This window comes from Macaca mulatta, chromosome 3 (genome assembly GCF_049350105.2).
Source record: "Macaca mulatta isolate MMU2019108-1 chromosome 3, T2T-MMU8v2.0, whole genome shotgun sequence".
Lineage (NCBI taxonomy): Eukaryota > Metazoa > Chordata > Mammalia > Primates > Cercopithecidae > Macaca > Macaca mulatta.
Window position 1 is genome coordinate 21,193,437 of NC_133408.1, and position 22,651 is coordinate 21,216,087.

The following is a 22,651-nucleotide window of genomic DNA, read 5'->3' on the forward strand; positions in this document are numbered from 1 at the left end:
CCAATGTCCTATAACTTGTAGGGTTTCTGCTGAGAAATCTGCTGCTAATCTGATAGGTTTTCCTTTATGGGTTACCTGGTGCTTTTGTCTCACAGCTCTTAAGATTCTCTCTTTCATCTTAACTTTAGATAACCTGATGACAATGTGCCTAGGTGATGATCTTTTTGCAATGAATTTCCCAGGTGTTCTCTGTGCTTCTTGTATTTGAATGTCTAGGTCTCTAGTAAGGCTGGGGAAGTTTTCCTTGATTATTCCAACAAATATGTTTTCCAAACTTTTAGATTTCTCTTCCTCCTCAAGAATGCCGATTATTATTCTTAGATTTGGTTGTTTAACATAATTACAGACTTCTTGGAGGCTTTGTTCATATCTTCTTATTTCTTTTTTCTTTGTCTTTGTTGGATTGGGTTAATTTAAAGACCTTGTCTTTGATCTCTGAATTTCTTTATTCTACTTGTTCAATTCTATTGCTGAGACTTTGCAGAGTATTTTGCATTTCTGTAAGTGTGTCCAACGTTTCCTGAAGTTTTGATTGTTTTTTATTTATATTATCTGTTTCACTGAATAGTTCTCCCTTCACTTTTTGTATTATTTTTTTGATTTCCTTGCATTGCACTTTGCCTTTCTCTGTTGCCTCCCTTTTATCTTACTAACTAACCTCCTGAATTCTTTTTCAGGGAAATCAGGGATTTCTTCTTGGTTTGGATCCATTGCTGGTGAACTAGTGTGATTGTTGGGGGTGTTGAAGAGCCTTGTTTTGTCACATTACCAGAGTTGGTTTTGTGGTGCCTTCTCATTTGGATAGGCTCTGTCAGAGAGAAGGTCTAAGGCTGAAGGCTGTTGTTCAGATTCTTTTGTCCCACAGGGCATTTCCTTGATGTAGTATTCACTTTGGGTGGGTCTTGCTGTGGCTGCTGTGGGAGATAGGGGTGACATTCCCAGGTCAATGGAGTTATGGATGTAGGGGCATTATGGCTGCCTCCGGAGTCTGCATGCCAGATTCACACCCTTACACGAGTTCTGGCCAGGAGGCTTCTCGATCAGTTCAAACTGTCACAAAGTTCAGCTGGAGATTTCCTTCTCCTTGTGGCATTTTCCCTGCACCTCTGGCAACCCTCCTGAAGAAACCCTGTAATACCAAGCAAGAATGGCCTTGGGGACCCACTGACCTCACAGGGCTTTTCCCACGGCTTCCTGTACCTCTGCATCTTGCCCAGCTCTCTAAATTGACTCAGCTCCAGGTAAGGTCAGGATCGTCTCCTGTAAACTAGACCTTCAAATTCCCCAGTCAGGGCGTGTGTTTGGGGGCAGAGGATTTCCCTTTCCCACTTCCATAGTTTGGGCACTCACAGTATTTGGGGTGTCTCCTGGGTCCTTCAGGAGCAATCCACCTTCTTCAGAGGGTCTGTGGGTCCTCTCGGGTTTCATGATTTATTCCTGCAGTCATTCTGGAGCCAAAATTCATGATGCTAGCTACCACATGCTTCTCTGTCCACCTGAGTCAGAGCTGCAGTCTAGTCCTGCCTCCTGTCTGCCACGATGGAAGCTCAGGAGTGATATTTCATTGGCACACCTTCACCTTTGATCTCAATGGATTATAACTGACACTGATGAAAACCTAGGGCTCAGGATTTAGCAATGGTGTAGCACGAGATGCTCTTTAATGCCATGTAAACAAACTGTCTTTGTGGCCAGTGTAATTATAATGGAAAGTTTGTCTAACTGGGACTGCCATTGCTATGTACTTTCCAGTATCATCATATTTATCAAACACGTAAAATATTAGAACTCTTATTTAGTGTACATATGAATGTGTACTAAGATTTCTTTTTCTAAATGCCTATTAAAAGAATATGTTGCATGATTCCACCCAATCTGTGAAAACTCTCCTACCATGAAATTATGTACATTTTTATATTAAAGCCAATCTTTAAAAGTCCAACATATACTAAAATGAAATAATTTAAAAGAGAGTTAGCTGATGAATAGGCAGGAAATAAAAACTGAAGTTTAGATAGTGGGGAAAAATTTGTCTCAGAAATTTTCATCGACGATGATTATTATTAAAGAAGAAAATAAATGTCAAAGCATTGTAAATATTGCAAAGGAATCACCTGTCATTTTCTGTTTTGTCAACATCTAGAAAGGGACAGGGATTAGGTAAGTGATGAATGAAAGAAATTTAATATCTGTAGGCACATTTTCTCACAAAAGATTTATCATCCTAAGTTCAATTTCTTATTAAGATGTTTCATATCATGTGTTAGAATAGTAGAATTTTCAAATTATTTGAAGAATGTAGTGCCTAATATATTCCTATTTTTCTACTGGAGAATAAGAAAAGCATATGTCTATAATGGGAATGTCCTTTTACATATTCTATACCAGCAAATCTGGTACTGATTCTCAGACATTGCAACATTCAATAATTTGATTTTCTGAACCTTTCCTTTCAGATCAGTATTTACAGAAAACAACATCTGAAAAAGAATGGGAAAGAAATAAGGCAGAAGAGAATAAAGTAGTCATTTAACTGCTGGTGTATAGTGTTCTTAAACTAAGCTTTCAAAAAAACGGAGAATGGCATGAGAAAACATCCACTTTAGAGAGCAATTATCATCACATGCATAATGTTACCAACTTGGGTTCTGCTCATTAAAGTTTTAAGACTGTAATCTTGTGGCCCCTCTTAGATGTGGCATTCAAGACATGGTTGTCTCATGCTATTTGTACACATACCAATATGTAAAGAGATCAAAGGGAAGCCTGAAAGTAAACATCAAAGCATTAGAATACACTAATGCCTGATAGAATCTTTTTCTCATTATGGAAGCAACACAAAATCCTTAACCAAATTAGAAATTTATTGTGATGAAAAAATTATACAGAAATATACATACATAGCACACACACTGGCACTCACACAAAGATACACATACAACATACTGCCCTTCTTTTTAAAAATAACTTTAAAGATTCTTTGCTGCTGCATTGGCTCATGCCTGTAATCCCAGCACTTTGGGAGGCCAAGGCAGGTGGATCACAAAGTCAGGAGATCGAGACCATCCTGGCCAACACAGTGAAACACCATTTCTACTAAAAACAAATACACAAAATTAGCCGGGCGCAGTGGTGGGCGCCTGTAGTCCCAGCTACTCAGGAGGCTGAGGCAGGAGAATGGCGTGAACCAGGGAGGCGGAGCTTGCAGTGAGCCGAAATCACACCACTGCACTCCAGCCTGGGCGACAGAGCAAGACTCTGTCTCAAAAATAACAAATAAAAAAATAATAATAACTTTAAAGATTCTTAAGTTGAGAATACCAAAATACTACTGCCCTTTCTACTAAGGATCAGACAACATGGTGCTTCACAGTGTGAGTTCTGAAGCCATACTACTCAATTTTTATCCTGCCTCTTTTATTCAAGGTGTATGATCTTGGGAAACTTACTTAACTTCTCCATTTGTCAGTTTTCTCATATTAAAAAGGAATTAATTTTATATAGTTGTTTAGAAGTAGCAATTAAAATATGAAAATAAGCAACACACACATGCTAATTATTATTGTGTAATAAAAGCCACACTTTCAGTTCCTGCTCTAAAATATTATTAGAAATTAAAAGGTAGACAACATTTTTATTAACTACAACATAAAGTCATAATTGGCTTATTTGCTTTTTCCAGAAACTAATTATAAGAAGTATCACAAATGAAAGTTTTTCTATGAATAAATTTTAATTCACAGAAAACTCATTTTCTATGTTAAGTGGATGCTAATTCACTCACTTATTCAGTTATTTGGAGGGGGAAAATCCCTGCAAATCAAATTTTGTCTTCATAAATACATTCAATATTAATAAGCCTCTGTTCTATACATATCAAATTACTTTAACAAATAGCTTATGTATAAAGTAGTGATATTATAATAGATTTGTTTAAACTTTAGAGTAAAATAGTATTTTTATTTAACTTACCAAATATCTGTATGTTGGGTAATATACTTCTAAAACATAAGAAAAGTTATCAGGATGGGTCTACATTACATGGTTAATCAAAGATCCAGTTTTTTAAGAAAGTAATCATTTTAGAATCTATGTGGTATTGTCTGAATCCTATCTGAAGTAGAAAAAATTGGTTCTAAGTAGACTGCAAACACTTAAGCCTATATATTATAATTCCTACAGCAATCATAAGATAAACTATATAAAAATAGTAAAAATATATTAGATGAATTAAACTGATTTTTAAAATGTTCAGATAAGACACAATAAAGCAGGAAAAGGGAAGCAGGAATACAAAGACAAGAAATAGAATATAACAAATAATAAATGGTAAACCTAAACCCGAATACATCAATAAATTACATTAAATATAAATGATCCAAGTATGTCACTTAAAAGACAGAAGTTGTTAGAATGGATTTTTGTAATGATCTAATAATATGCTGTCTCCAAGAAACTCATTGCAATGAACTATATCATTTAAAAGTGAAACAGTAGAGAAAGATATATCATGAAAATACTAATCAAAATAAAGCTGCAGTAGTAGACTTAGCATTAGACAAAATAGACTTCAGAGATTTAAAAATCAGGAATAGAAAGGCAAATTACATAATGATAAAAGAGTATGCAACTAAGAACAGAGTTTCAAAATACATGAAGCAGAAACTGATAGAACTGAAAGAATAAATAGGTAAGTTCACAGTTATAATTGGAGTCTTCAAAACTCCTCTCTCAACAAGCAATAGACATAGTAGAAAGTCATCAAGGATATAAAAGAACTGACCAACACCATCTAACAACTGTAATTAAGTGATATTTATAAAACATTCTACCAAACAATGGCAGAATAGATTTTCTTTCTATGCACATGGAACAGATACAAAAAAGAGGCTATATTCAGGGTTATAAAACAAATCTTAACAAATTCAAAGAACTTAAATCATATGAAGAATGTTCTCTGAAATAATGGAATTAAATTAGAAATGAATAACAGAAATATAACAGGAAAAATTCTACACCTTTAGAAATTGAAAGACAAACTCCTAAGTAAACCATGGATCAAAAAAAACTCAAAGAAACTTATAAAATAATTTGAAGTGAACAGCAATGAAAATACAGCATATCAAAATTTGTGAATGTAGCTGATATCATTGGGCTGTGTCCCCACCCAAATCTCATCTTGAATTCCTATGTGTTGTGGGAGGGACCCAGTGGGAGATAATTGAGTCATGGGGGCAGGTCTTTCCTGTGCAGGTCTCATGATAGTGAAGAAGTCTCACAAGATCTGATAATTACATAAGGGGGAGTTTCCCAGGACAAGCTCTCTTCTTTTGTCTGCCACCATGTGAGACATGCCTTTCACTTTCCACCATGATTGTGAGGCCTCTCCAGCCACATGGAACAGTTAAACCTCTTTCTTTAGTAAACTGCCCAGTCTCAGGTATGTCTTTATCAGCAGTGTGAAAGCAAACTAATACAGTAAATTGTTACCAGCAGAGAGGGGTGCTGCTGAAAAGATACCCAAAAATGTGGAGGCAACTTTGGAACTCGGTAACAGGTAGAGGATGGAACAGTTTGGAGGGCTCAGAAGACAGGAAAATGTGGGAAAGTTTGGAACTCCCTAGAGAACTTGTACTTTGTGGAATTATTCACAACTTATATACTATAATAACTGAAATTTGAACAGTATTGTTGGGAGACGGATATATCTAATTTAACAGTTGTAGCTGAAAGTCATGTATATTGGAACTGTTCAAAGTCTTCGTGTGAACCGTGTTCAAAGTCAGCTGTTCTTGGTCTGTGAGTGTGAGCATTTATTGCCATAAATTTCCCTCTGAACACTGTATTTGTCCGTTTTCACACTGCTGATAAAGACATACCTGAGAATGGCCAATTTACAAAAGAAAGAGGTTTAATGGACTTACAGTTCCATGTGGCTAGGGAGGCCTCACAATTATGGCAGAAGGTGAAAGGCATGTCTCACATGGTGGCAGACAAAAGAAGAGAGCTTGTGCAGAGAAACTTGCGCTTATATAATCATCAGATCTCATGGGACTTATTCACTATCAGGTAAACAGTAGAGGAAAGACCTGCCCTCATGAATCAATTACCTCTCACTGGGTCCCTGTCACAATGCATGGGAATTTAAGATGAGATTTGGGTGGGGACAGAGCCAAACCATATAATTCTGTTCAAATTTCAGTTACTGTGGTATACAAGTTGTGAATAATTCCATAAAGTGCAAGTTTTGCAGCATTTCAGTCCACAAATCACTACATAATAACAGATGTGCATCATGATACATGACTGTCAATAGCTTATTTTAATATCTATCAGTGATTATCACTGTATATCTATTATGAAATTCATGCACAAATAGCAAAGCATGTAGTCATGTTGTCTCCTGGTCTCCCAGTGATAAACTAATGTGACATTTTTTAAATGTATAATGAAAAGAGAACATTGTCCAACAAAGGTGAAAGCACAGAAAGAAGTGAAGTGAAATTTGAATGCAACACCGATGGAATTATAGAAGAAATAGCTGATGACAGAATGCTGACACTGCTTTATATGGTTTCACTCTGTGTCCTCACCTAAATCTCATATCAAATTGTAATCCCCATGTGTTGGGGGGAGGGACCTGGTGGGAGGTAACTGAATCATGGAGGCAGACTTCCCCCTTGCAGTTCTCGTGATAGCGAATGAGTTCTCACGAGATCTGGTTGTTTAAAAGTGTTTAGCACTTCCCCCTTTGCTCTCTTTCTCCTGCTGCCATGTGAAGAAGGTGATTGCTTCCCCTTCACCTTCTACCATGACTATAAGTTTCCTAAGGCCTCAATCATGCTTCCTGTTAAGCCAGCAGAACTGTAAGTCAATTAAACCTCTTTTCTTCATAAATTACCCAGTCTCAGGTACTTCTTTATAGCAGTATGAGAACAGATTAATACACTATTGCTTTCAAGGAACTCCAGATATGTAGCCAGAAGAACTCATAGAAGGTAAACTTATTGACATAAATAAGGAATGCAGTAGTGACAAAAAGGATGAAGATGACTTAGAAGAAGTGATACAAAACTTCACATCAAAGGAACAGTTGAAAGTAATCCACAACACTAGGAACACTACTATGGACAACCTACTATAAACCTATATTATGAAATAGTCTGACTGACTATAAAGCTGTCTTATGGTATTGGTGGAGGGATAAAAACATAAAACAGGTTGGGCATGGTGGCTCACACCGGTAATCCCAGCGTTTTGAGAATCAGAGATGGCATATTACCTGAGGTCAGGAGTTCAACACCAGCCTAACCAACAAGGTGAGATCCCATCTTTACTAAAAATACAAAAAAAAAATTAGCCAGACATGGTGGTGGGTGCCTGTAATCCCAGCTACTCAAGAGGCTGAAGCAAGAGAATTGCTTAAACCCAGGAGGCGGAGGTTGCAGTGAGGAGAGATCGTGCCATTGCACTCCAGCCTGGGTGACAGAGGGGGACTCCCTCTCAAATAAATAAATAAATAAATAAATAAATAAACATAAAGCAATGAAACAGAATGGAATCCAGAAGTAGACTCCCACATGTATGGACAATTGATTTTTTTCTAAAAATTCTCTGTTTATTCATCCCTCTCTACACCCAAAAGCCACTGGCACCATTGATATTTTTATTGTCTCCATAGTTTCTCCTTTTCTAGAATGTCATATAGTTGGACCCTCTACAACAAATAATACTTTAATATTGGCTTCTTTAACTTTGTAATATGCATTGAAGTTTCCTCCATATCTTTTCATGGCTTGATAACTCATTTCTTTTTAATGCTGAATAATTTTCCATTTCCTGAATATACCACAGTTTATCTATCTACTCACTATTAAAAAACATTTGAGGCCAGGGCATGGTGACTCACACTTGTAATCTCTGCATTTTGTGAGGCTGAGGTGGGTGGATCACCTGAGGACAAGAGTTTGAGGCCAGCCTAGCCAACATGGTGAAATTCCGTCTTCACTAAGAATACAAAAATTAGCAGGCATGGTGGCACACTCCTGTAATCCCAGCTACTCAGGAGACTGAGGCAGAATTGCTTGTACCCAGAAGACGGAAGTTGCAGTGAGCCAAGATCATGCCACTGCACTCCATCCTGGGTGACAGAGCAAGACTCTGTCAAACAAAAAAAAAATTGTTAGCTACCAAGTTTTGGTAATTATGAAGAAACTTGCTAAATACATCTGTGTACATGATTTTGCATGGATATACGTTTTCAATTCATTTGTATAACTACCAAGAGCACAACTGCTAAACTGTATGATAAAAGTACATTTAGGTTTTTGAGAAACTACTAAACTGTCTTCAAAAGTGACTGTACCACTTTGCATTCTGACCAGAAATGAATGAATGAGCATCCCTGTTGCACCACATCCTCACCAGCATTTGTGTTTAGTGTTTTGAATCTCAACTGTTCTAATAGATGTCTATAGTGACAGGAAACAGGTGTAGAGCCATATCTCATGGTTTTAATTTGCAATTCCTAAACAATATGTGACTCGAAACATCTTTTCCTATGTTAATTTTCCATCAATATATATTCTTTGTTGACTGTTCAGGCCTTTTGCTCATTTTTAAATTGGATTGTTTGTTTTCTTATTATTGAATTTTAAGAGTTATTTGTATACTACAGTTAACAGTCCTTTATCAGGTATATTTTTGCAAATATTTTCTCCTAGTCTGTGGTTTGTCTTTTCATTCCCTTGAGCCAACTGATTTCTTTTACAAAAGTGCAAAGGCAATCAGATTGTGAAAAGATCAACATTTCCACAAATGATTGGACAAATTGTACATACATATATAAAAAATGAACCTCAAACCTTATACCTCACAGAAAATTTATCTTAAAAAAATCACTGACCTAAATCAAAATGTAAAACTATAGAACATTTCAAAAAATAGGAGAAAATCTTTATCACCTCAATTAGACAAAGTGTTCTTTGGCATTATATCAAAAGCATTAGTTCTACAAGAAACAAATTCATAGGTCATATTTCATCAAAATTAAACACTTTTACTCTGTGAAAAACACCACTAAGAGACTAAAAAGATAAGCTACAGACTAAGGGAAAATATTGAAAATCATATCCAACAAGTACTTGTATCCAGAACATATAAAGAACCTTCTAAACTCACCAGTATGAAAATAATCCAATTTTAAAAGTCAAAGACTTGAACAGAAACTTCACCAAAGAAGGTATACAGATGATTCAAAAGAACACGAAAAGATATTTAACATTGATCATTATTTGTTAGGGATATGCAAATTAAAATCATGAGCAGATATCACCACACATCTATTAGAATGGTTAAAAATAAACAATTTTTTTTACAAGGAGACAGACCATCTGTAACTCTTGTATATTGCTGGCAGGAATGCAAAATGGTAAAGTCACTCTTGAAAACAACTTAACTTTTTTGATAAAATTACATATACTTACCATATGATTAAGCAATTCCATTCCTTGGAATTTAAACCAGAGAAATCAAAACTTGTGTTCACAGTAAAATCTGTACATGAATTTTATAGCAGTTCTAGTGCTAATCACCAAAAACTGGAAAAAAAACCCAAATGCCCTTCAACAAATCAATGAATAAACAAACTGTGATACATCCATAGAATGGAATACTACTCAGCAATAAAAAAGAATGAGGTCAGGAGATTGAGACCATCCTGGCTAACATGGTGAAACCCCGACTCTACTAAAATAATACAAAAAAATTAGCCGGGCATGGTGGTGGGTGCCTGTAGTCACAGCTACTCAGGAGGCTGAGGCAGGAGAATGGCGTGAACCTGGGAGGCGGAGCCTGCAGTGAGCCGAGATCACGCCACTGCACTCCAGCTTGAGTGACAGAGTGAGACTCCGTCTCAAAAAAAAAAAAAAGAAAAAGAATGAACTACTTTTATATGCAACAACTTGAATGAATGTCAAAAACATGCCTGCTGAAAAAAGTCGGTCTCAAAAGTGTACACCCTTTATAATTCTGTTTATATGACATTCTTTAAAACACAAAACTAGAGTGACAGAAAATAAGTCAGTATTTGCCAAGGGTTGAGAGGATGGAGGAGAGATAAAGGGGTGACTACAAAGGAAGAGCAAAAGGGAAATTTCTAGGGCAGCAGAACGTCTCATCTGGTTTATAATATGGTAATTCAAATCTATTTATGTGTTAAAATTGTTTGAACTGTACACCAAAAATAGTTAATTTCACTGTTAGTTTAAAAATTAAATTTTTAAAAAATCAAATTATTTTAAAATAGCAATATATCTAGGTGAACTCATTCTTTTTAAAATAATTTCAACTTTTAGATTCATGGAGTACATGTGCATTTTTTTACATGGGTATATTGTGTGATGCTGAGGTTTGGGGTACAAATGCTCCCATCACCCAGGTAGCGACCATAGTACACAATACGTAATTTTTCATCCCTTGCTCCACTCCTCTCTCCCTCCTTTAGTAGTCTCCAGTGTCTATTATTCCCACCTTTATGTCCATGTGTACTCAATGCTTAGCTCCCACTTGTAAGTGAGAACACATGGTATTTAGTTTTCTATTCTTGCATTAATTTGCTTAGGAGAATGGACTCCAAGTGCATCCATGTTGCTGCAAAGGACATGATTTTGTTTTTGTGTATGTGTGATTGCTTAGTATTCCACAGTGTGTATGTACCATATTTTCTTTATCCAGTCCACCACTGATGGGTATCTAGGTTGATTCTATGCCTTTGTTATTGTGAATAGTGCTGCAATGAGTATACAAATACATGTGTCATTTTGATAGAATGGTTTATAAGTCTCCAAAAGCAATATCAAGAAAAAAAAATAGAACCTAATTAAAGAGCTCTGCACAGCAAAAGAAACTATCAACAGAGTAAACAGGCAAATTACAGAATGAGAGAAAATATTTGCAAACTATACATTAACAGAGGTCTAATATCAAGGATCTATAAAGAATGTAAGCCAATTAACAAGCAAAGAACAAACAACCCCATTTAAAAATGGGAAACAGACATGAACAGACACTTCCCAAAAATGGATGTACACACGGTGAATAAGTATACAAAAAAAAAAAAATTCAACATTACTAATCATTAGAGAAATGCAAGTGAAAACCATGAGATACTCTCTCACACCAGTCAGAACGACTATTATAGAAATTCAAAAAATAAGATGTTAACAAGGTTACCGAGAAAGTATAATGCTTATACACATCTGGTGTGAATGTAAATTAGTTCAGCCACTGTGAAAAGCAGTTTGGAGATTTCTCAAAGAACCTAAAACAACTAACATTTGACCCAGCAATCCCATTGGTGGGTATGTATACCAAAAGGAATATAAATACAATGATATTTTTAAAACTCAGTGAGATAGGCTGGGTGTGGTAGCTCAGGCCTGTAATTCCAGCACTTTGGGAGGCCAAGGTGGGCAGATCACTTGAGGTCAGGAGTTCAAGAACAGCCTGGTCAACATGGTGAAACCCCATCTCTACTAAAAATACACAAATTAGCTGGGTGTGGTGGCAGACACCTGTAGTCCCAGCTACTCAGGAGGCTGAGGCAGGAGAATCACTTGAACCTGGGAGGCATAGGTTGCAGTGAACCAAGATCATGCCACTACACTCCAGCTTGGGCAACAGAATGAGACTCTGTCTGGAAAAAAATAATATAAAAAAAAACTTACTGAGATAGAAGAGAACACAGATAAACAATACAAAGAAATTAGAAAAACAAATCAGCACATAAATTTAAAATTTGCCAAATGATAGATATCATTAAAACAAACAAACAAAAAAACCCCAGAAATCCTGGAATTGAAGAATTCACTAAGTAAAATAAAAAATACACTTGAACACGTCAACAATAGATGAGATCAGGCAGAAGAAAAAAAATCTCAGAACTTGAAGACAGGCTTTTTGAAATAACTCAGTTAGATAAAAATAAAGAAAAAATAATTAAAAAGAATGAGCGAACCCTACTTGATATTAGGGAACCATAAAGAGACGCACTATTCAGTTTTGGTGTCCTAGAAGGCAAAGAGAAAACCACATGTACCCTGAAAATATATCCAATTATTATGTATCAAAAACATTAAAAAATAAAAATAAAATAAATTACAGATGTGCTTAGTAATAAGTCCAAAAAAAGCTACAACTATTTACAATGTATTAATCTAAATATTTGAATAATACCCTGATCCTCTAAATATATATATGCATCTTTGCATGAAGACATGTGTGTACTAACAAACATATATACATATGTATGGCATATATATACACACATATACACACATATATAGCATATATATGCTAACCTACTAAAATGGATGTGCCAGCTATAAGAAGAATGAATGAATTATTAGTGTTTATTTCAAAACTTCTCTCAAAACAAAAATCATTCTACTAAAAGATAAACACTGGGCTGGGCGCAGTGGCTCATGCCTGTAATCCCAGCATTATGGGAGGTCGAGATGGGCAAATTACCTGAGGTCAGGAGTTCACAACCAGCCTGGCCAACATGGTGAAACCCCGTATCTATTAAAAATACAAAAATTAGCCCAATGTGGTGACACATTCCTGTCATCCCAGCTACTTAGGAGGCTGAGGCAGGAGAATTGCTTCAGCCCAGGAGGTGAAGGTTGCAGTGAGACGAGATTGTGCCACTGCACTCCAGCCTGGCCGACAGAGGAGAGCCTCTGTCTCAAAAATAAAATAAAATAAAATAAAATAAAATAAAATAAAATAAAATAAAATAAAATAAAATAAAACAAAACATTGCTCAGTAGTACACCAATGTCAGTTTTCTTGTTTTGATATTGAACTGTGATTATATATTATTTACCATTGGGGGAAATGAAGGGAAGGATTCAAGGCACTCTAGGTGCTATTTTTGCAGTTTCTTATAAATCTATAATTATTTCAAAATAAATAGTTAAATAAATTGCACTACATCCAAATATTTGAAGATTTTTTTCAAAGCTAAGGTATGGAGAGCTTTCTTTATCTTCACACCTCTCTGTATCTCAAACTCAATTTAGAAGCAGCTAGAAGAGAAAATAATCTCATATTAGTGTTTTTGTGTAGGGAAGTGAAGATGAAGGACCAATAACAGGTCCTGGCCATGGTGCTGTTGAGTCATTGAAACTCTTAGGATGATTTCATTTGTACATACTAGAGGGCCCAACACAAACTGACTAATAAATATAATAAATATTTATAACATAATGTAGTAAGTTATATAAATATAATAAACATTTATAACATAACATAATAAACTGACTAATAATAAATGGAATGCATCGGCTCATGAAGTTCGAAAGACATTTAGGCTTCTGGCATAGTTTCATCAGATCTCCAGTCTATTTCTCTATAATTCACAGATCTCTGCACACCCTGATGTGTCAGCTTTATCCTGAGACTAGACAGCAAAGTATCTATAGCAATTCCAGGCCTCACATCAACACACCACACCACACAAAAGGAAAGACAGCTTTGAATAAACATCATGGTCTTCACTCTGATGAGAACAGTTCATTCATGTCATGCAACACTCCTGAAACAATTACTGGGACCAGGGAGACAGGATTGCATTTTGGGCTGAGCCAATTAGAGTCCAATTCTGAAGCTGGAGATCATGTCAATTATCCAGGTCAGCAGCTGCTCTATCACAGGGGAGTGATGGAATTAATGCTGGAGAAGCAACAATGATGTCTACAGTTGACAAAATTACATTTAAGTAACAAAAATTGTGCCTGCATGATAATGATTTGGATAGTATGACCAGAAAGGTCTGTTCCTTCATTCAAATAACAGACCCATTTAATCACATATGCAGGATAAAAGGCATTTTTACATAATTAGTTCATCACTCATTTTTTTCAGTGGTTGGAGAATTCAGTCATTATTTCAATACCTTAGCAAGATGCCTTGATAGTGTGTCCAAATATTAGTTAAATGTTATGTGAGTATGTACTCGGGCTCTATTTACGTAGGTCTAGTGTTTCTCAAGGATTTCACTGGCAATTTTTTAAAAATCAACTAATTAAAGCAATCAAATAATTTAACCTCTATAAGATGATTAATCAATAACTAATCACTAATGCAATCACATTTTGTCTATACAATATGAATTCAACCAATTTAAAGGAGTTGGGGGAATAGAGAAGTAAGTAAGGATTTTCTTTGTTCTGCAAGTTGACAGATAACTGATTTATTACTCCCTTCTCTTCAACTCCAAAATGTACTTGTAGCTTTATCAAATCAACTGGGTATTTTGGCATTGTAAACCCATAATATATATTCGAGCCGTTTGCCAGTAAATTAACTACAATATTATGGAAGCATTTTTCATATGCAAATGTGCACTATGAAGCTCACTGAATCGCACTAAAAACCAACAGCAGTTTCCTTTAAAATTTGAAAAATCAACTCTTAAAATTTATCTTCTTTAACCATCTGGTCATAATTCTAAGTGACTTAGTTTAAAAAAAAGTGTCACTTTTCACTAGCTCAAAAGAGGATACATTTTTAAAAAATATTTTGCATTAATCTTGTATTCAACGGAACCAGGAGAAGGGCATTGATATTAGTATATTTACTATATAAAAATGTATCGGCTGTGTAAACATACTATTTTTTATATTTTAGAAATTTTTCTACATATCTTTTTCACTGTTACTCTCTTCTAGCCACATAATTCTTTTTGAAAAATGGTTTCATATATACAAAAAAGCCTTTTCATGTCTTTATTCTTTTGATTTACCCTGACTGATTCATGCTCATTTCCTTCTTTTATTTTAATTATACTGTATCATCCTCCATCTGAACCTCTTTAGCTTATTAAATGCAGAGGACCATGCATATCCACTGAGTCTTTTTTGTTTTTAAAACACAGCATAAACATCATTTCCTCCATGATTTCCAGATCAGTTTATTTTTAAATAATTTAATACTCTTTTTCACAATTTTCCCCAAAAAAGTTTGCTTTTCTTTTTCTGTCAAGATTTACTCCTTGGGAATAGCTTTCAGACTTCCTAGAATAGAGAGAAGATCGCAAGTCATTTTATTTATAGAAAAAGAAAATATGTTAACTGAGCAACTGCAGAGGAACTGTCCAAATGTAAAATTTTAGAAATTTCGAAATCACATATGTATCTTTTTCTCTCTGATTTAAATGTAGTTCTATTCCATATTATAGTTTTTAAAAATGCAAGCCGATACACTAAATCAACATAAAGTTCTGAAGCAGAAAAGATAGAGACAAGTCTTCAGTGGAGTAATTTTCACCACAAAAGTTCTGTCCTCTAGCCTTTCCTCTTTCTCCAAACATCCAGAGAGAACTACAATACAAGGTGACTTGAAACAAAAATATATTGATTCCCAGGGGTCTCTGGCAAAAATGTTAACACCTTCTCTTGCTTAGACAACTTAATCTTTAACAGTGCATGGGGTGGGAGCACCAAAAACACGGTTTCACAAGAATGGCTTTGCGTTACATTTTTAAAGAGACATACGCCCAATAACTTAGTAATTATATAGCCAGATGAGTTTTCATTCTTTTTATTCTATCGAAATAACTAGCTAACCCGACTCCCCAAAAAAGATGATCTCAGAGAAAGTAAAGCTAATGGTTCTGCTGTCACCCCAAGAGAAACACCTTTGCAGCTGGTCATCACGTGGAAAGTCCTCTGGCTCATCTGTACTCTGTACACATCGTGTCAGACTGTGATTACATGCAGGGGTCTATCCGTGCAGCATCGCAATTAACATCACACTGACTGACTTTCTTCACATCCCAAACTCTGCTTTGGTTTCTACTCATAACCTCTTGTTGTCTTTTTTTTTTTTTTTTTTTTTTCCGTCTGTAGAAAGGAGAAAATTACAGTACCAACCTCATAGGACAGTTCTGATGCTTAACTGAGATAATATATCAAAGATGTGAGACACATAGGTTTTTCACAAGAGTAAATTCCCAATCTCGCCCTCTTTCAGCAAAGATCTAAACTAAGGGTTTTTTTTTCTTTTATGTCTTTTCCTGATCCACACGGACAGGACTAAGGAAAATCTTCAAATGTCAACTCCAAGATTATTCAAAACTACTTTCTTTTGTTGCAATCAACGTTATTCTTTTTATTTTTTTCTTTATAGCAAAAGATGCACCTCCAGCATTGGCAAATGGAACAGTAGTTTAACACAGAAAAAGCTGGCTCCTTCTTATTAAAAAAACAAAACAAAACAAAACAAAACACTGAGCAGTATAATAGCAAACACCTGCAAATCACGTCCTCTGTCATGCACATATGTTTATCATTTAATCTTTAAAATGCAATGAGGGAGGTACTATAATTGTAATAATATTATTATACCCATTTTTAGAGATGAGAAAACTGAGAAACACAGAGTTTGACTTTCCCAAAGGCACTAAGGAAAAAAATATGACAGAACTGTGCCCTGAATTGAGCAGTCTATGCTTTTAACCACTATATACTGTCTCCTTATGGATGAGAATCTATAATCAGATCGTTCTGATGGTGTTAAAGCCAAAATGTGAACCAGTTCTTTCTTAGGAGACATCTGTGATGGCTCTCTTGAGATGGCAAGTTGAAATTTTTCCATACAGAGGTAGAACAGTACATTTACAACACAGCCTTTTAGCTTTAACCCCAGGCTAACCAATTTGACCTTCAGCAGCAGGACAAAGGACCTTAAAAACAAACATATTTGATGTTTTAAACTGTCTTTATGATTATTAACAAATTCATCCCGAATGCATACATCTCTATCTTGGAGATGCATTCATCTCACACTATGTATGAGAACTATTGTCAATCTGCAGAAGTTGAAGCATCTTACACAAGAACTTCTAGAAATGGCACAAATCTAACATTTCATTGCCATGGAATTAATCAGTATCACCTGATGATATTAATGGGTATGAGAGATCTTGGGCTTGATGCTGATGGGTTTTAAATGAAAATGTATTCCTTCAAAATAAGGCTTTTATCATAATCTACATTTGAGAACCTGGGTTTATATTAATTGTGCTGTATTCCTCAGTAGTTCAAATAAGCCTTTGCAGTAGATGCTAAGGAGTGCCCTCTTCAGAACTGAGACAATTATTCCCCTAGCTGCTGCAAACATTGATTGCCGAGAATTCTCAGCTGAGCCTCATTCCAAGAACTGCCAGTGTCAAAAAAGAGTCATTTTACCCAAAGTTCCGACCCTTCCTCTGCGTCAGCCCACGTCCAATGATGGTCAACATCAATGTATAAGGTACTGACCCCTTAACCTCTATTTGGTTCATTCTAGGGCTAGCCCAACTGTGCCTGTGGGATAAGCTGAGGCCTTTGTTGCAACTATATCAAAGTTCAACTTCTCCCTCTGCCCAATTCTACTTTCTTTATTCTTCCAGAGTATTGATCCCAAGAGCACTCCTCCAATAAACCTGCACACAAACTCTGTTTCAGAGTCTGTTTCCTGGGGAACCTAATCTGCAACAGTTTCTAACAAAAAGAGTCTGTAGATCTTCCCACCTTCAGCAGCCAACACTGGCACAGTCCTCCCTTCACATGATGATCAATACTTGTATTTCTTTGATATATGGGCACTGTGTCTCTTGCAAGGATATTTTTTCAGGTCAATGTAATTATGAAAATTACTTCAGTCAAGGGCTGCCCTTGAAGGAATTTATTATAATGTCAATGTGCAAGATAATCCCATAACATCATTTAAGAAATCTCTAAAAGTTCAATGCTGAGACCAATAGTACAGTCTGCAAAATAAGCACCAATGAGTTTACCTGACTCAATCTGTGAAATTCAAATCTAACAATAGCCAATAGTTCTATTGAAAATTATAATTTCAGGCTGGGCGTGGTGGCTTATGCCTGGAATCCCAGCACTTTGGGAGGCTGAGGCAATCGGATCACTTGAGTCCAGGAGTTCAAGACCAGCCTGGACAACATGGTGAAACTCTATCTCTACAAAAAAAAATGAAAAAATTAGCTTGGCATGGTGATGTATGCCTGTAGTCCCAGCTACTCACGAGGCTGAGGCAGGAGTATCACCTGAGCCCAGGAGATTGAGGCTACGGTGAGCCGTGATTGTACCACTGCCCTCCAGCCAGGGCAACAGAGCCAGACCCTGTATCAGAAAAAAAAAAGAAAAAGAAAAGAAAAAGAAAAAAATACATGATTTCAATGATTACAAGATTTCATAGGCTACTTATCTCAGGTGAAACAGAAGGAACATTTTTCTGCTAATGTTGCTTTCTCCCTGATTTTTCAAGCGTATGTGCTACATGCATCTTTTCAGAGTTCTTCATTTTGTTTGCTCAAGAGTCATATGTTGAGAAGTTTTCATTCCCATAATGGAGACAAATGACATCAAAGCAAGGTGTGCTCCACAGCAAGAAGTTTGTCTGATTACCAACTAATACCACACAGTGTCTTGTCCAGTTTTCTTATATTAATCATATCCAGTTTTTTTCTCAACCAGGAAAAAAAAAAATGTTCTATTGGGCAGCAGCTTAAAAACAGGCAAAGAAAAATAGCATCTTTCTAGAAACAAAACCTATTTTGCAAAACTGCTCTGGACTTACAGCACCAATGGCAGCTATATATATGGACCTATATATGTGGGAGGACCAAAGCAATTTTCCGAAGAATCAAAAATTTGAAGCGAACATTAAAATTAATAAACTATTATTGTATTCACCAGTCATGTCTCCTAGAACCTGTAACTTTTAACTCACTGACCATTTTGTATTGATTTAACATCATCCTTCCATGTATCTCTATATTTCTTTACAGTTTTATCTTTGGTTCAAAAAAGAGAAGTGTTTCAAGCCTACATTTATATTGATTGATTCTTGTTTTACTTACAGTAGATTGTAATTTCCAAAGATGGCCACAGCAATATCTCCCAACATGCTTGTTTTTCTTACAATGCAATCTTGATATCCCTCCCATGAACCTGCAGTAGCTATGTCCTCTTTCTTTAAAAGTAGTTGGACCCTTGTGACTTCTTTGTCCAACAGACTGTGGCAGAAGTGAATCAATGTGACTTCCAAGGCTTGTCATAAAAATGCCATGTTTGGGTCTTTGTTCATAAAATCTATTTGCCATGCTGTAAGTAGGCCCAAGCACCCTGAGCAAACACATCCCTTCATTGGGCAAAACTCTCCCCAATCACAGACACCCCTTCAAGTTGTGATAATTAAAAATATCTCTGGGCATTTCCAGATGTCCCCTGGCAAGCAAAATTTCCACTAGTTGAGAACCAATAGTCATAGAGATAACACGGAAAAGTTGCCAGGCAGCCATCAATTCTTTGCCTAAAGGGCATAGCACAATTCATGCCGACACCAAGAGCGTCAGTGTCCACAAGGTGTGACTGGCATCCTTTCCAACTCTCCCTCATAGCTAGGTCCAGGTGGATCTGGCAGTACTCTACAATAAAGCCTTTAAAGAGTGCTGTCATGTGTTAAATACCTTACAAAATTTTTAGAAAACAACTCTTTTACGTTTAATTTTTGTTTTGTAATCCCTCTTCATAGGGCCTAGGATGAGGACCTATGGCCATCCAGAGAAAAGTAATAGACACAGGCTACACTCAGGACCCCTGCTACCATCTCAAAGGGCTCCTTTCGGACTCAAGACACACCCAAATGTGTAGGAATCCAAGGATGAGCGTAGCTTAGACTCAGTCTGAAGACTTCACCATAATCATGTGTCAAATAAGCAATGCTCAGAGCAGGACAGAACAATAAGTAACTATGCTGAGCTCCTGTTCACATTTCCATTCCCAAATCTTGCTGGAAAACATTAGCTAAAAACCATGACTAACATTTGCTTTATTCACTCATTGGAATATATGCAAGTTAAGTACCATAAAATGAACATCTCTCCACTTTCCTTAAAGTAGCCCAGACTTTTCCAGTGGTCTTATTCCAAATAAGGGATTCCCTCAAAGAGATCCAATCCAAATGGGATTCCCTCAAAGATACTTCTGCATTTCAGTGCATTAAAATTGATGTTGTCTCCCCAAGTCCCAGGCAGTAGAGATGCAATAACTCACACGGCTTTCTCCTTTCCTGCTGAAGTGTTCACAGAGGAGGCAGCTTGCTTACAAATTATTCAAATAGAAAAGCCAGATAATGATATGTTTAAACAGCTTCTGAAATATTGCTTATGCTCAATCCTTCTCATGTTCCAGGGCTGTCTATATTCTCTGGCTCTGAGAGTTCTGGTTAAATGGGAGGGCGCAACTGTGGCTTAGTCCCCATATATCTCTCTTTAAAAAGTAGGCACCCCTGTGCAGAGAGAATATGGACATTCCCAGGAAACACGTGGTAGCCACTGCCGGCAATTTTAAAGCTTCTGACTGCAAATATTCTCCCCTGGGACTAAAATGTTAGAATGAGGAGAATTTTTCTTCTTTCTCAATCTCCCCAAATGCTCTGGAGATGAATTTAAGAGTGTCTGTTAACAATGATTGACTCAAACCTCATGCTGTAGTTGCTATGTGAAATCTTTGAGAATTATTTATGTTGTTTATAAATTCAGATAATTATTTACCTATTACAGAGTAATCCTGGGTGGATGGGTGGGAGGGTACTATAATATTGAGAGTGAGATTTGAGGGCTTTTCTCACTATAGCTAAATAGATATATGCAATGTTCTTAGTATTGTATTCATGAATAGGAAGGTTCCAGTGTCACCAATAGTCTAGGACATGAATATTCAGGTTATTTATGATGAAACAGAACTCATCACTCACATAGATGCCAATGACTGTGACCTACCTGTGCTGGGTAATAGAGAAACTGTCAGTGAACCATTTGGAATGCAGATCACATGTTTCAGAGGGTGGTGTAGCTGAGCAGAGCAAAGCCCCAGGCAGGAAGGGCATCTTGCTCCTTTCAAAAAAGAAGTGAATGGGGAATCACAGGTCAAAGGTCACAGGTCACAGGCCAACAGTGTTTACCAATGGCCTGCATCACAAACAGTATCAGGCTCCTCGGCTTTGAGCAGCAAAACGAGGTTCTTTCATTTTAAGCAATTATTTCTGTCAACCAATTAACATCCTAATCTAATGGGAAAACTACTTCAGGCAATAATGTTCTTTGATTGATAACAAGAAAAAGAAATAGAACATTAAAAATAAAACTTCATGATGGACCATGACCTTTGCATAACTTTGAAGGGAAGAAAAACTAATAAAATATCACCAAAACTGCACAGCCAGTCAGCAGAACAAGTCCAGGTTAGTTCAACTCAAACTTTCATTTGGGGTGAAGCTTAACAGCTTCTCTGTCCTATCGTTTAGACGTTTCATTGGCTGGACGGTGGATGTTAGTGTTTGCTTCAAGACTCTCTAGGGCAAGAATAGCTTATATTTTCCACCCAGACTTTTTCCTAAGAACCAAAAGCAGATAAGCCTCATTAGGAATATAAGGGAGACAAAATGTAATATGGAAGTGATGGTATTTGAAGTCACTAACCCATGCTTGGGGAACATTTGGGGTAGACTTCTGAGCGCCTCTGCTTCTGTTTTTATTGTCAGTTAACTGCAGAAAAGTAAATGTGGTGGAACAAATAAAGTAAAAATGGCAAAGAAAGAAAATTAAATAAGCATATTCTGAAATACTCTCAAGAACAACAGGAGTTATGCCAAATAATGAGCATAAACACAATATTTAACTAAATGCAGCTAAAATCGTCAAAACTTTCCATTTTTATTTGTGTCCAATTTTACCATTGCTGTAACCACTGTTGGAATGTCTTTGTTGCTACACTGGAAATATCTAGGCTGCGAACTGAAAATTGACATACAAGAGAAGAAAATGTGTTTAAAAGACATTCTTGTTCATCTTTTGCATTCTCAATGGGACTGAGAATTGGACTGCAATGTGGCTATAGTGCTGTTGTACTCTGTCTAGATTCTCTTTTGAGGGTGAATGCACCCAGTTCCCAATTGCTGAGGGTCCACAGCTGCATCCCACACTGGGAACTGGCTCTGCCACAGAGAACTCCTGCCCAAGGTTACACTTCCTTCTGCAGAGAATGATCCCACAGTCAATGGCTAGCTGCTATAGGGATATAAATGTGTATCCCCCTTGCTTCCATTTGAGAGAACTTAAAGGACCATCTCAGCTCCAGAGGGCTCTTTGGGATCAGCTGGAGCCTCACTTGCAATTGAATTGGATGGAGGTTATCTTCTTGGTCTTCCTAATCTTGCCACCCTGGCTTTCTTACCAGTGTATCTCCCAAGAACACTTTTCCAATAAACTTTCTACTTCTACCTGTAGCTCTTCATCTCAGAATATCTTTCCAAAGAACCCAATCTAAGTGAGTTGATGCCAAGAGCTACCCCAGAAAGAAGACTCTAAATTTGGATTTTGGAGCTGTATCACCTGCCAGCTGGCTGACAAAAAGGCCCCACCACTAGTGGCAGGTAGAGTATAGATAGCAGCGGGCATGCTCTAGTGGTGCAATTATTAAACCTTTCACTGGTTGTACACTGCGATGTGATGCCAGTGGAAGGAGGGGCACTAACTGGCTTTTGAGATATATGAGGGGAAAGGCAAATATAAGGATGGAATTGG

The 22,651-nt window shown here is 36.6% G+C and overlaps 1 long non-coding RNA gene across 1 annotated transcript in view; it reads right to left on the minus strand.

The window, feature by feature from the left end:
* The window catches only part of LOC106997295 (uncharacterized), a 294,922-nt gene that overhangs the window by 161,011 nt on the left and 111,260 nt on the right, over window positions 1-22,651 (minus strand). The gene's annotated exons all lie outside the window — the stretch shown is intronic.